Source organism: Pseudopipra pipra, chromosome 9, assembly GCF_036250125.1.
Source record: "Pseudopipra pipra isolate bDixPip1 chromosome 9, bDixPip1.hap1, whole genome shotgun sequence".
Lineage (NCBI taxonomy): Eukaryota > Metazoa > Chordata > Aves > Passeriformes > Pipridae > Pseudopipra > Pseudopipra pipra.
Window position 1 is genome coordinate 11062371 of NC_087557.1, and position 16463 is coordinate 11078833.

The following is a 16463-nucleotide window of genomic DNA, read 5'->3' on the forward strand; positions in this document are numbered from 1 at the left end:
TTTTTTTTTGTGAAGCAATCTGAAATTCTTTCTGCGAGTACTGTCTCTGGCTAACAAAGCTGCAGGTGACTGAGCTGCAGTTCACTGAGACCCTTTGGGGCACGTGTAGCTGTTCCATGGCACACCCAAATGGTGTCCAAAAAGGCACCACATCCAATGGAAGTTTCTTTGGGGAAAAAACTGTCCATATTGGATCTAGATTAATCTATGTCATGAATAAGCACAAACAGGACTGTCACGACAAGCAGTAGTATGTGCAGGGAAGGAAGGCGACTACTGAATGTGCATGTCTGGCAGTGAAGGCTATGGGGACTATCAGGTACCAGATTCAGTGCACATCACTTTTTACTAGTTTTGCTGATGCACAGAAATGCTATTTGCAAAGGCTGAACTTTCTTCTAGATTTTGTTTTGAATTTTATGGGACCTATTGAGGTGGTGTGCAACTCAACAGGCTAGTCATCTGCAGCCGAAAGCATGCTTGGCATATGTTCCTGAATTTTTACTCTTGGAGGTGTTTTCTGATGGCAGCACTGTAGGCCCTGCAGGTTTCTGTTTGGCTTCAATAAGTCCATCTGCAAAGCTGTATATTTTGGAGCATGTTACTCTTATCTTTAACATTAAGTAATCTTCCTGCTTTCCCTTTTGCCTTCTGTTCTAATTAAGTTCTGAGTACTTCCATTTTTGAGGCCACAAGTGCAATAAACTTTTTATTCTTTGTGGAAGGTGTAGTAAGTTTACATGTTGTTGGGCTTGCACTGGGCCAGCTAAAGTCAAAAGTAGCTAATTTGTAGGAAAAGTGATATTTAGAATAAAGTCAAATTACTATATATTCAGTGTCTATGCATGGATGCATACATGCAAAGAACTAGATATTCCCTCCTAATTTTGAGTGATGATCTAGGGTGTGGTTTTTGGAGCTGCATCTACCTTAAATTATAACTTCAGCTGGTGATAGTAAATGAAGCAGCAGCAGCCACTGAGGGAAGTGGTTCAGTCAGCCTGTGTTTTCTCTTCCTCTGGGGATTGCTTGTCTTCCTTCATTTGTTGTGTATCCAGCCTAGGGTAACTTCCTGCTTAGACACCTGACACAACAAACATTATTATGTCTTTTGGGCTAAACCAATTTCCTTATACCAAGTCTGAAGCAAAAGTTGCCTTAAAATATCTATCCTTTGTGAACAGCCATGATTATTTTGTTTTGATTCAGCTAATTACATTTCCAGCTCAAATAACTAAAGATCACTGCACTGGATTCTCTCTGATTGAATGTTAACTGCCTTATGAATTTTTAATTTTTGTGATATTAATTGATTGCTGCTTCATCCTGTAATTTACTGATAGGGAAATTTTAAATAATTACTTTTCAGGCCAAATTTCAGAATGTATTTGAGTACTTTGCAGCAAGTTATAGTTGTTTCAGAAGCAGCAAGTTGTTGTGACCAAGTTCAAATGGCTTATCACTAAAAATTTTCAGAGAATCAGTTTACATTTCCTAAAGTAAGATCATTTGAAAGCCTTTAGAAGCATCGATGTAGTCCATTTGAGGATTTCTGCAATTGGAAAACTAGTAGGAAAAAAGACATGTAAAACTTCACATTGTCTTCTCTGCTGGAATGCAGCAGTTTGGGAGCAGTGGAAGATTCATCATCCCTTAATAAAAAACTCATCACCCAAATTGGTTTTCTTTTAATTGTTCTGGATTTCTAGAATTGTCTTTGAAACGTTTTTAAGAACAGACACAGTGCCAATGTCCTGACTTCGTGTAAATCAGTTGCAAGATTTGTAGGAGAGAGAACTGCAAACTGTTCAAGACGTTAGAGAAAATCTGCAAAGTGTTTAAAAATGAGGATAAATGGTCAAAGTACTGCACTTTGACTGCATCTTAAATGTGGAATTTATGGCTGTTGACCTTGGAGCTGACAGTTCTGAAAGCAACCTGTGCTTCTGTAGGTGTTTCTTTTAATGACATGTTACCACAGAAGTTGTGTTGGGCTTGAGTGGGAAAACCCAATGGCTGTGCTGTTAAAGGACCAGTTTCAATACACTTTCTGGCGCACTGATATTCAGGGTACACAAAACCCCTCTCACAGCTGCCACTCTGTAAAGCTGGAAGGCTAGGTCTTGGTGGTTAAAGCAGTATGAGCACTGAAGTTATAAATCTAAACTAAAGTATCTACAAAATTCTGTCTCTAACCCAGCAAGGATTAAATACAGAGCAACCTTCTCTTATTTCTCTGGTATGTTTTTAGAATGCTTTTAACAAAACTCTTGTTGCTTATGTCATTCCGTATCCGTTTTGTGAAAAAATTATACTGTGTTCACAAGTTTGTCTTCTACAGTTTGGAAATATTGAAGAAAGAAAAAGATAATAGCTGTTTACACTAAATTAAGGCTTGAAGGAGCCTTTTTTTTTTTAATTTCAGACACTAAAACTTGTGATTTCAAGCAAAGCTGAGAGATTAAATCCCCTGTCAGTTGAAGAATAATTCATGCTTTATTTATGAGAAAATGCAAATATGCTAACTAGAAGATTATTCATCTTGGGATGAATATTTGATCTCTGATGTACCTTAGGACAGGCAAAGCTTTTCATCTAGAAGAATCACACTGAAGTGATGGCCAGAAGTTCGAAGTTTGGTTATCCTCAAGTGTATAAATGAAGTATTTATAAATTTGCATAAGTAGTATTTTTGTTAGTTCTGCATTAGACAGTTTTTGAACAACTCTAGAAAGCAACAGGGCTTCTTGTTATGTTAGACATCTGTGCTTCAAAATACAACTATTATGTGAAGGGCAAGTGGTTGTCTTAGCCCAGAACTAAAATAAAAGAGCCTTCATTAGGTGAAAACACAACATGCAAAACGCAGTTCTGTGACAGATGCTCGTTTCCAAAGGCTGACCAACCAAGTGCTAGTGTCCACATAGCACTGAAAATATACCTTGTACAACTTCTCTTACACTTATTGGTACATTTGGTTTGGGTTTTTTTTGGTCAGAAGAGATGGATTTTGGCTGTGATCATGTTCTTGCTGCTGGATTCCTGACTGCCTGCATGCTGTTTTTCATGGTTGGCAGTGCTGGAAACAAGATTTAAAACACATCTGTTAGTTCAAGGGCTGCTTCTACAGTACTTTTGAAAGAATAGGGTTTTGGTTCTTAAAACATGTCATAGGACTTCTCTACATGAAGCATGTTTTACAGCACATTGTATATTTTCTCATGGTTTGAAGAGAATATCTTTTTTAATCACATAGACTCTAGAATAGAAAATTTTGGGTTTCTATGCTTGGTTTTACATTTCTGTGGGATTGTGTTTGTTCGTGAACTGCTATTCAAAGGATTTAGGTCTCATTTCTCCCCAGTCTCCCCCTATGGTCTCCTGTATGGATATCAAACAGGCTTCACATAGATAGTGTGGATTGCATGTGCTGTGTATGAATGGCAGCTGTTCAATACCCTTTCGTTATCCAAGAGTATTATGTGTGAAAGGTCAGAAGCTCATGTATCTTAAAGAAATAGAAGAATGATACGTTCAAGATAAATGTATGTTCATATGTATTAATAAACTGTAACTGGCTGAGGTTTGAATCCAAGCTGTTTTGCTTCTGAGAAATTTGGTCAAGTCATTTATAGTGGATAATCTGTATGATGAATTTCTTCTCTTTTCCTATTAACAAATCTTCTATGAGAACATAATATATCTTCTCAGATGTACTTTTTGTTTTAATTGATCATTTTCATTCATTCTGGTGGTTGCTTTGCAGCCATGAATTGCTTGAAGATTATTAGTGTTTGAAATGCATTGATGGATCTCAATTGAACTTTGACTTTGTTATTTAGGAGGGTAATTTTTTTAACATCCAGGTGGAGATGAAATTAGTTTTTGGTGTGATCCTGCAATCTATAAAATCAGTTTTGGTGTGTGTTTTGTTTTCAGTGTGGGAGATGCAGAAATTTCCATTAAACCTTTGGAACCACTGTAATTGATGGCCAAAAAAATAATTATGCAGCACCTTTCTCCTTCACCTATGTGTTGTCAATTGTTTCTAATCCTTTTTTAAAAATAAATGTTTAAGGTTAGTGGAGCAAAAGATTACTTCACCTTTCTGTATAGCTTTCTATTTTTGGGGATTTCTTTTAACAAAAAAATGCATTACTTGGTCCAGGAATTAATACAGTACCTGAGAGCTACAAGATAAGCAGAAAAAGAAATCTACTCTTTAGAAAGTTTTATCATGGGACTCCTGAGAATTTCCTTTTGCTTTTTGTAACACTCTATATATTTTGCTATTAGGGAGCAAAATTTTACATTTCATTTTAAAGCCCTTTATGGATTCAGAAGTTTATTCAGTTCTAATGTTATCAAGTATCCATTAGAGTTAGGAAAATCACTGTGGAGGGCAGGAAGGGGAAGGAAATGAGAATAGGAATGTATTGATTGCATCTATGTAAAAAAAACCCCAAAAAACTCCAGCCAATAAACAGCAACAACAGCCCGCCATCCTCACAAAAATAACAAAAAGAACATTAGTTAAGAAAGATACATTAAATATAGGACCAACCCTTTCATGTTGCTCTTGGAATGCTCAGGTGAAAGATGAAGTAAGTATATAGTGCCTGAGTAAAATAATTTATATGAAGTTAGTTTTGTGGGTTGTTCCCTACCATATTTCCCTCTGCCTCCCTTGCTCACATGCAAAGGTGCACAGTCTGCAGATCTTCAGAGCCCACAAAGTTCATCTCTTCCCCTTTATGCTGAAAATGCTGACCAGAAATCAAAGGGGAATAGTGAGTTCAGGCGGGGGAGCTCCATCTGTGACTCATTGTTTTTCATCATGTACAGCAGGAAATATCATCTCAAATTTGAAGCCTGCATCTATACTGAGGAGTAACAGATGCCATGTGCAGAGACCTGCATCCAAATATATGAATTTGCTTGCTGTCAGATACTTTTGTTTGTTGAAAAAAACGTTTGTGATGCAGTTGCTTAGTTTTTAGGAAAAAAATTAATTATGTCAACACAGAATAAAGTTATACTAGTTGGTTTTGCAATTTGTTAAGCTAATAGGATTTCTTCTGGTGATATTCTTCATATGCATTCTCAGCATATCCCATTATAAAGTCCCATGAAAGCATTATAGTGTGTGCTGCAAATGTTTATTGCCAGTATGATAAATTGTTTAACAATGCTCAGACAATCATAACAGATTTACTGAACAAGTTTAAATCTCATATTTTAACAGAAGCCCTCCTGGAACCCTCAGAAGAAGTAAACAAACCTTCAAACCATTCCAGGCACATTAAAAAAAAAAAAAAAAAAAAAAAAGACAGCAGTTGGTATGTCTGATATCTTTATATTTTTCCTATGATACAACTAGGAAATCATCCAAGCGATCTATTTAAGATATTCTGGTTTTTCCTAGTATTTGCATAACACAAAGTGATATTGTAACGATTCTATAACAAGGCATAATAAAGCAAGGTCAATTATGCACAAGGATTTTTTTTTTTCAATGTGGTCTGTGAAAGCTCACAGCTTTTAATTTATGCTTGTTTATATTGTTTCTTGTGATAGCATTGGCACCTTTGTGGTGGCAGGAGCTTTGTGCTAATTCATCTGTCGGGACTTGTAAGTAATCAGAAGAACTTTCTAACTTCAGAATAAGACAATGAGACTCTCCTTGTGAGTATTTATGCATTGGAGGAATAAACTTATATGAGCATTAACTTATATCAGCTTCACATCCCTTGTATTTTATAGAGAGTTGAATCTTTCTCTAAGCCTATTCCAAAGCATGGTGTTACAACGCAGGTTCACTTTGGAAGGTAATGTGCCTTCACTTCCCTTTTGTGCTCAAATTCATGGACCAGATGGGATTCACTCAGTGGTGGTGTAAGAGATTGCCTGTGTGATTCCAAGGCTGAAAGGTCACAGTTAAGGGAGGTCCTTGACAACTCGAGAAATGGTTACATTATAGCCATCTTAATAAACAGTAAAAGGAAGACTTGGGGAACTTAGTTCATTCACTGGAAAGGTCATGGTAAACATCTTTGGAGTGCCAATTGCAAACATAAAGAACAAGTACATAATTAGTAGTCAGCATTGATTTACTGATGGAAAGCTGGGTTTTGCCAACCTTATCTGTTTTCTATTTCAAAGGGCCATCAATATGGATGAAAGGAGATCAGCAAAGGTATAATATGGTTTGACCTTGTTATGACTGGTTTGTTTTGCTGTGTTCTCATGTAGAAACTTGAGAAGTATGGACTGGATAATGGTAGGCTGAAAACTGACTTGTATGGTCAGGCTGAAAGGGCTGGTGGATAGCAATGAGCAGAGTGCCCCAGGACTTGATGTAGAGGCCAAATTTTTTCTGTAAGAGTTGTAACATCAAAGAAATACTGGTTGCAAGAGACCTCTGGAGCTTGATATTGTCTGGAAGAGTTTGAGCTCCATCTTTGATGCTGCCATCAAAGCTTGGAGGCACTTTTGAATTGCTCCTTACCCTCTTCTCAAACAGACTAAGTAAGCTCAAGTCCCTCAGCCTTTCCTTCTAGATCATGTGCCTGAGGCTCCTGTCCACAGTGGTAGTGCCCCAGTGCACCTTCTCAAGCTTCTGACCGTTCTTTTTGAATTAGGCTATCCAAAACCAGGCACTGTACTCCAGATGCAATCTCACCAGGGTTGAATAATGGCCATAACCTGTGTTTTGAGAGGTTTAGGTAGAGCTTTAGGGAGACAAAATAAAAATTGCTACAAGAGTAGTGCAGCATAGAGAGAGATTGCCAGACATTCTGGAATCTGTGTGCTTGGAGGTTCTCAAGACTGCTACTTTTACCTGTGACTGATCTGATTTAGTGATGATTATACTCTAGTTTACAGTGGGAGATTGGACTAGATTACTCTTTGGGGTCCCTTCTGAGAAGCATTTCTATGACAGTATCATTCATTCAGTATATGAGCTGATTTTGATATTTAAATTCCTGTTTTCTACTTTGAATTTCTTTCTTCTATATTGTTAAGTGGTACTCCAAAGAATTGAATGATAGAACTAAATATCTGTTTCAAAGTCATATTTCAAACTAGTACTGTTCAGTTAACTCTTGACAGAACAAAATTTCTAGTTTAAATGAACTTGTATGAGATTTTTTTAAAATAACTCAGGATGATGTCAGCTGATCAGTTCATATAATTCAAAGGCACATGTCTTTTCTCAGGAAAAATTCCATTAAAAAATCCCTATTTTTCTAGAGCCCTAATCCAATTTTGGAAAAAGGAGGGTGCCAGTTCACAGAGTGTATAGATTTCTTGCTTTTGTATACTGGGGATGTGTTGAATTTTTTTATAGTTTAATTTCTTTTCATAATACTACTTGAAGTTTCAGGTTTTTTTTTTCAAAGGAAGTACTAATTTCATTACAGCTGCAGGAAATTCCACATTGAAATCATTAGGCTTGCAGGGAATGGAAATTAAAGAAGAATTTGATCTGGAATACTTTCAAATACTCCCCATCCTCATAAATAAATGAATAAAAGAAAACCTCAGAACTGTGTAGAAGTTCATATGTGTCTGCTTCTGTGGGAGCCAATATGGCTGGGGTTTTCCAGTTTCAGGGCATAGATTTCAGTCATTGGGAAGACTGTACTTTGTCAGGCTTTGAGCAGCAGGCTGGGTTGAGGTCCCTGCCAGCCTTGGTTATTCTGTTGTGATCCTATGCAGTGAGCCAGGGGACCTTCTGTATTTGTACCCTTGGGTGCTGCTCCTTGGAGGTGTCTTTGTGCTGCTGGATACCTTGATGGCAACAAACTGTTCCCCAGACGTTATATGGGGAAGTGTGAAGGTGGGCATTTAACTGTCAAGCACCTTTTCCTGTGTCCTTTCAGGGTATCTGCTGTTTGCACATTCTTACCATGTAACGTGAAGGGATGCTTGACACTTTGCAAAGCAGAGGAAGCAGCAGCTTTCCCTGGGTTGTTTACTGTGTAGGACTTGAAATATAATACTGAGTGGGAAAGAGCAAAGTGAAGTGAGACTAAAGCAGGACTACAGATAACATCTCAGGAGCAATTTAGATTGGGTGTGTACTTGATTCGCTTTAAGAAAAATAAGTCTTCCATACACATTTCTGTAAGCAATGATACTGGGGGTCTATTGTATGGGGAGTGCTAAGCAAAATATTAGCAGGATTTTGGATGGAAAATGAGCAAAGATGTACCAGGACTGTCAGGTTTTGGAGGAGGGAGTTTGTGGAGGCCAGATGAATGGTGTCTCTTAAGTGCCTTGTTCCAAGCCTCCTCCAGCTGTGCAGTGTGAGTGTGGGTTGCTGGGACAGCTGTAGGTGTAGAGAGAACCTCAAATAAAGAGCAAGACCTCTTTAATTTATACTTTCTGTTCTCTAGCTACGCTTCATGTATACTCTTATACATAATTTTTGGTTATAGTGTATGAGTTCTTATATGCTGCAGTTCCTTACCATCTGTGACCATTTTCTGACTAATTTACACCCACCTATATTGTTCCTTAGCCCAACAAATCAGCTTACTTAAATATCTGCTTTTGGGGCCTTCCTCTCTTTAGAAAGAAAGCAAGCTGTATTCTGATTTTTCTACATAGCAGTCACATATTGTAAATGGAATGTGAATAATTTGTTTTTCCTCTGCTGAACAAATGATACTGTGTTTGTTCAGGAACTTATTAAAAAAAAAAAGCATATGCCAAGGAATATGTAGCAGTGAGATAACACATGCCTCAAGGAACTCTGTGAGGCACATACCTTTGAAAATATTTTATTTCTATATTTCTCTTAGAAAAGAAGTGTCAAAATATGGAAAGCCAATAGAGAGCTCTCACTAATGCACCAAACAGACTTTATTTACAACATATTTGCACATAGGTCCTTCCAGTAAAAAAAAAACATAATTAATGCCCTGGAATACTGGTATATAAGTTTTAGTGCTTTTGAAGGTGAAAAAAACACAGGCTAGAGATAAGAATAGAAAATAAAGAGTCCCAATGTGCAAACACTTGCACACAAAATTTGTTTCCATATGTATGCTCTCATATATTGGATTGCATGACTGTGACTCAAGTATGTCTTTATTAATCTGGGGACAAATGGCTTCAGAATTTTAGAAAAATTCTGGCACCTTTAACTAAAGGGAAAAAAACATCTGCTTGTTTTAAGTATGCTATATCTTTATTCACTATCTAGCTATTTGGAGTTGTTTCATCTCATCCTTCGATGGACACAGACAATAAGTCCTGTCCTGTCCTTGATCACACAAAATTAGCACTCAACTGTTTCTTTGACTAATCCTGAAATAATATTTTATACGGACCTTGGCTTTTTTTTTTCCTTTTCTTCCTCCCTGATCTCCAACATAAATTTAGTAAAAGGGGAATTTAGCCACGTTTCTGAAGAGATCCTTTGGAATATCTTTGTTCCAAAGTACTGACTACGAATCACTCCCATGTATCATACATATATTAGCTGCTTTGTAAAATATTTCTGTGTATAGAGATATAGTAATTGATCACTGGTATTCTTAGCTACTGCTTGACTCAGTTTGTGGCACTCTGATGGCTCCTTGTCCTTTCCTCTGTTTTGTGGGCAGTGACAGTTCACCAGGAGCCCTCAAACCAGTCTGTATGTGGGATGCTCTCAGCTGAGCCATCAGCCCAGTATCTGTCACTGTCTTTTTACCTGTCCAGCCTTACCTGTCTGTGCTGCCTTGTAAGCCCTTTGGGTAGCTGCTGATGACTGAAGAACTAGGAACTGCCATTGAATCTTTGTGACTGCCTGGAAGGAAGTTATCAAAGATATGCAGAAAGGAAAGCAAGGTGTACAGATGATGGTAGCTTTCTTTCCTTCTTCAGGTCTTTTCCAAGACTTCTTCACAGCAAAGGAATACATCTTCTTAAATATTTCAGTGTCTAACATACTTGTGCCTTCACTGGAACATCTGAATTATTTTGTAATGTAGATGTTTTGCAACAACATAAGTATGATGTTGTCTTCTGCATATCTCATTTTTTTGGATGTAACAGATTTCTAGTTGTACTGATCTCAGATATAACACAGATAGGAGAGATGATATTGTAAAATAATTCTTGGAGAAGAAGTTTTCCTAACAAATCGTGGAAGGCAATGGACACAGGCTTTGTTATTCCTTGAGGCCGTGGAGGAATGTGCTGCAGCTGCTTATGGGAAGGGTAGCATAATACCATATGTAGCATTGATAAGTTGCCTTTCCTCGGTTGTGATCTTATTTACATTAACAAAAAAAAACAACCAAACCCTCAGCCAATTCTTAAACTGGATCATTTTAATAATTGAGGCAATTAAAGTGCAAAATACAGTTGAGGGGGAAGTGTTTCAAGACTGCAGGTAGAATCTCTGCATGTAGGAGAAACTATCTTACTAGTGTTGAATATAGTAGATAGAGTTGTGTGGTGAAATCTTCCCCATGATTCCTAGATTTGTAAGGCTTTTCTGAAGGTTTGATGTAGCCTTTGCTTTATGGTAAAGATTCTTGAGTACTTAGAAAGATAAATAATCCTTTTGTATTATCTATTCACAAGTTTAAATGCAGATGTGCTCAAATACAATAGTGATTTCTTGACTATGTAAAACTGATGACTGCACACAGCATTCACACTGCTAATATGTTATGTAATATTTAACAATCTTGCCCTTACTTTTGTATCTTTGTTTAAATCTTCTACCTCTTCAGCACTTCAAAGTATCTTTTAATAGTGATTAAAATGAAGATTTGTAAAACACAGACTTAGGAAGAAAGCTTGAAAGAAGAGGTAAATGTAACTTTTTTTGAGATTTTTATCACCTTTTTTTTTTCTTCTGTCATTTTCATTTGCCTCATTTTCTGATTTCAAACTAGTTGGACCTGGTTCAAATACTCATGCTATTTTGACGATATTTATGGATCAAAAGAATTTGATTTCCATGGTAACTGCTCCAGGTTTTGAGCAAATATCAGCTTTGAAGGTGCTTTTTCTTTTTTTGGTTTGTATTTTGTGCTTATTTGATTAACCCCAGGAGGAGTTTAGATCTTGTTTACAAACAGAGAACTTAATTTAAAGAAGAAAAGCAAATTTCAAAATAGAATGGAGTGTTCAAGATATTAGATCCAGCTGCAGAGTTCTGTCAGGTTCTTGCTTTGTCCTTGAGTGTTTAAACTACTACAATTCTATAAAGCGATCTTTAGCATAAAAATATGATGTTGCTCATAATTACAGTATTTCATAGTTTCTAAATAAGAGTTCTGAACGAGTTTTTGTGTTTATAGTTCTGTGGGCCACTGGCTCTCCATTTGATAGTGATGCAAGTGGTGTGGGTAGATTGACAGTGAAAATGTAGCTGCTAAGGTGAATTGAGAGATAAGTGTTCTGAATGGGAAACTCTGTAAGCACTGATGATAATAACTGAACCTGATTGTTGCTTGCTTGTAACAAAATGCTTTGGGACAAAGTTTTCCCATTTTGAATGCCTGGTCTTGCCTGCATGTTAGCTGCTACCTCTTGCAGATCTTATATTGAAATGGCTGTAATATCCCTGCATTCAGTGTACACAGCACTGGATTATTTTAGAGGAGTATTTATTGCTCACCATTATGAAAAAGAAAAAGTATTAAACTCAGGGATTCATGAAGTACATATCAAATTTTGATAAGCATTTCATGAATTGTCAAGAAGTCGGTGATATTAAGAAATATTGAATCTGTGACTTTAAAGATGAAATAATTCTTCCTAACTCTCAACTTTTATGACCATAGTTCAGAACTGCTGTTGTGTGCATATGTGTGTATATTGTTGCACTTATATTCGTGCATGTGAGCAGTTTTGGGAATACCTGTTTGTCAATGTAACGCTTGTTCTTTGTTATACCTTGGTGCTAGTATGTCAAAGAATGAGGCAGGGCACTTCTGGGGTACAACACAGTGGGATTATCTCATGTGTAAGTTTTAACTACGTGTCATACATGATCATGAGAAGGCAAAACTGAGGCTGCACAGGCATTTCCTACTTCTCTTGTATGCAGATAATGTATTTTAGAGAAAATTAAAGTAATGGTTATGAGCAGCAACACCTCCCTTTGTGTTATTGGCAAGGTCAGTAATCTTACTTTTGGGCATTGCACTGTCAGTTGCTAATTCCTGGGTTGTTGAAGTAGCTACAACTGGTGGAGGCATAAAGATTCTAGAGGTGGGTTAAGAGTTGAAATCTGTGTAGAAGAAAGAGAAACTAGAAGGGGACTTCCACTGTGGACCAGTCCAGTGCCAGCACTGAAGACTTAAGCCCATATCCCCTATGTTTTCCTGTCTATATAAGTGCACATGGTGTACCACTGTGCCACTGGGCAGCAGAGCTCAGTGACAACCTCCAGAGTCACAGCACTCTCCTTGCTTCACTGTTGTACCTGTTCTGTCTCTTCATTCCTTTTCCATTACGGGTTGCTCATGCATCCATCAAGGCACTGGGCAGTGTAAGCAGTACCAGCCTAGTTGGTTTTAGTTAAATCCCGCTCAGAATTTTCTGGTCCAACAATGAAGCAAAGTCACAAGGACAGGTTTTTTGGTCTCTGCAAGGAACCACTCCCTAAATATCCTGGTTAGGGTGTAGGGAGCTACAATATTGACTAATTTTGATCACCAGCCTTTAAATACATGTGGCATATGCATGTGGTTTATGGGATACTGGGGGGGGGGAAGGCTTAGAATATTTTTCTTCGTATTTTTCTATATCACCACCCACGTTGTCAGCTGCTGTCATGTTTTTCTGGCTTTGATACTGTTATTCATTAAAGAAGATAACAGATTAAGGTAGCTTCAGCTACTCAGCTTCTTGTAGTCTTCCAGTTTGTGTGCCATTTTGTGGTATCACGTGACTGGGAAGTCCTGGATGATAACACTAATCTTCTTTAAAAAGCCAGACAGAACAGGCCTTTCCAGTTTTGTTTTCTAATTTTATTTATTCCTTTGCTACTCAGAGAGCTAGAACATGACTGTATTTACAATGTATTTATTTATTTTCTCATACTTACACAGAAATGGAAACGCTTGACAAAGTGCTATGAATTTTTCCCTACTCTTTTTTGTTTTTGTGAGGAAATCAAGCTGATGCCCTCCTGTGAGGGGCCTCCTGTACTTACACAGAGCATTTAGACCTCGCTAGATGGAGACACTGCTTTTATTATAGATACCACTTAGTAGGAATTAATGCAGATTGTAGCTAAGAACTGCAAAAACTGACCAAACTGTTTTAGTTATGATTGTTTCACTAAATTTCACGTTTGAATTATGATATTAGAATGAAAGATAATCAGAGAAAATTTTCCAAGATTTTAAAAGGAAGTGTGAATTCAAGATGAATAACATTTCAAGAGTCTGTGCAATCAAGCCCCGTGTTGCACTGAGTATCTTATGATTTCAATTTGTCCATGCAAATATACTCTAGTTGGATGTATTCTCACAAAAAGTTTTGTAAACTCCGGTCAATCTATTACAGATCAAGATTTGCAAGCTTGTACTGTAATGAAAAATAGGAAATTTCTTTTTTGCAAATTGTCCACTGTTTTAACACTCTGAACAGGTTAAAAAAAAATTGCTGCTGCTTCAAGATTTTATGTGAATATTTCTCATAGTTCTAGCTGTCAAGTATTTCTGGCCTTTTTGAGTGGCTCACTTTCACATACTTTGTAAAACCAAGAGCAAAGGTTTCATAAAGCTTTCTTAGGTTGGCTTCTTTAGCAATGTCTTTTTAATATTTGAGAATTGTAAGTGAAATTATGCATAGACATACCTGGTTGATTCAGTCTGTATATTTTGAATACTAATTTTATCCTGCTAGGGCTATTTAATTCAACTGAGTTGATGTTTGTAGGAGTGCTGAAGTAAAACTGCTCTTTTCTAGCTTGGGAGCTGAATAACTTCTAGAGGGACGTTCCATGGGGTGCTGTGCCTTTCAACTCCTTTTATGGTAAGGGGGAACTGCAGATACATAGCACTGTGGTCATGTCAAGGATAGCTTGGTACTCTGTTCTTTTCAGAGTTTATTTGTTTATTTCCTTGCTACAGGGTAACATTTTTGAGTCTTGGCTAGAGCATCCTTTTTTCCAAATACATATAGATGTCCCAATTTCAGTAATGGATAAACTAGTGAAAAAAGTGTTTGCAAATTCCACTTAAGAAGTGTTTTACTATTTCAGTTGAATAGATGTTTCAGTATTCCAGGTCTACCTACAACTGAACTCCTAATAAGTGGGATGCTTTGACTTCAGGAGAGATAATAGCATACAGAGGTTTAACCTTGAGGTCGTTTAACTGAGTGCTGCATGATTTGCCACAGATTAAGAGTCATTTGTATGTCATGGCTTCAGTGGCCTGTATGAAATGAGTTAATGGCTTCAGTTTGCTTCACAGAGGAGAATTCTCCATCTTACAAGTGTCAAAAGTTATTGATGGCTCTTCCAGCAGACATATTAATGTTTGTGAATGGAAGCAGATGCCATCCTTCTGTGCAGGAAGGACACAGAAAAGGGAGAATAGAGGCGCTGCTGCTGCTGTCCCTACAGACGTACAGTGGGTGCTGGTGCTGCCACACTGTTGAGACAAAAAAATGCTTCTCCTATTTAAATTTGACAGAAAGAAAAACAGCAACTAAAATGCCTAAATAAGGAGTAAATGATGACTAAGGAGTGAGAGCTAAGTTCTATGCTGTGCTGAACCTCTGTTTGTGCTACTCTGGGGGTCCCTGGCACTGTGAAACCAAATGTGGTTTCCCTGGGCTTAGAGGTCTGTAAGCCCTTACCAGCACTCTGGTTCTCCATGACATAGTCTGTTCCTGATTCTGCTTTGTTTCCCACTCCTTGGTTATCAGCAGTGGCTAGCTCTGAGCAGTGTCCTGCAGCCTGGCTGGGCTTGCTGGGCTGGGCTAGCTAGTGGTGTAACGCCGCTGACTGCAGCTTGTTTGCTGCTGTTTGGTCACAAATACTACATTACAACTAGTAGCCTTTATCTAGAAAGGTGTTCCACTTCTTTCTAGTTTCCTGTTGAGAACTACCATTTGCTCATGCAGAATCACAATTGAAAATGTCAAGTCATTTTGAATTTGCCAGATCAGGAGAGGAGGGGAGAAAGCCCCATAACAGAAATAACTTTTAAGAGGGTGAGCCAAGACAGGCATTTAACTCCTCTTCATCGTATGGTTTTGTTATGTAATGCTTTAAATAGAGAAAAGAAAGACAGGTGGCAGTCAAAGAGCAGGAGAGGACACCAGTCACCGGAGAACAGGATCATGTGGTCCCCATTTAGTGGAGATGACTAAGAGGGAAGGAATACAGCCACAGATGTCATAAGATTAATGGACAGGAGTATGTATTTTGGGTTGACCCAAATTTGAGATTGTTAAGAACAGATAGAGGGTTCACACCATATGATATCTTCTTTCCCCTGCTCTCTCCATGTTGTTTTGAATTTATTTTGCTCTGTGACTTGGGCACTGTTGTGATTTCTTTCTCTCAGAGTTTGACTGTCTATTACTTTCAGAGACTATACACCTTTCATTTTTGTTTTAGGTTTAATGTCATCTAGGTGTTAATGTAAAATAGTCTGAGATGGTCGTGTTTCTCATGAGTCATAAAGCGTTAGTTGTCTTGTTTATGGCTGTGATACTGCTATGAGACTGGGGGTATTAGATAATTACAGACAAAACTATTTGGATCCTTATTGATTCTGTAAATGTACAGATTTAAGTAGCTATCAGTAGGTCACATGAACTAATTGTTCAGCATTTCAAAAGTAAATAAATAAAAGAACAGTGCTTTGACTTCTCCAGTTACTTGGAAAATCTAACTGTGGAGATGCTGTTTCACATTAACAAAAAATTCTTGTTTACAGCCCTACAAGCCTCAAAGTTACCATGTTTTTTAAAAGGCAATATTTCACTGGCTTTAGACATTACTTTGTGTTAGACCAGAGTAGCTTCCTGTGAGAGTCCCAGATAGCCATTTTCTTGTGTTCTTGCAACAAGGAGTTAAAGTAGCAGCAGTGACACAAGAAAAATCAGCTGATATAAACCAGTGTCAGATTTGTGCCATTTCAATCCATCCCCTTGAATCTCTTGCTAGTTATCTTTGCATTTATACTCTGTTCTTGCTATGGGAAGTCTGTTTACATCACTATGTTGTTTTGCTTGAAAGGTTATAATGAGACTAATGGGTTTGATTCTTCAGACTGTTAAGGATTTCTTGTGTTGTGCTGTACACCCTCAAATTCTAATGCGTGAGGTACTCAATAGGTTGTAAAATCCTACCGTTCTAGAAAAAGAAATGCATTCAAAGTGTTTTGCAATTCTCTGATGAAAGTCACTGTAGCCTATAGAAGTGCCAGGTACAGTTATTATTATTCAGGCAGAGTACCGGTAACATCTATAATTGCATTTCA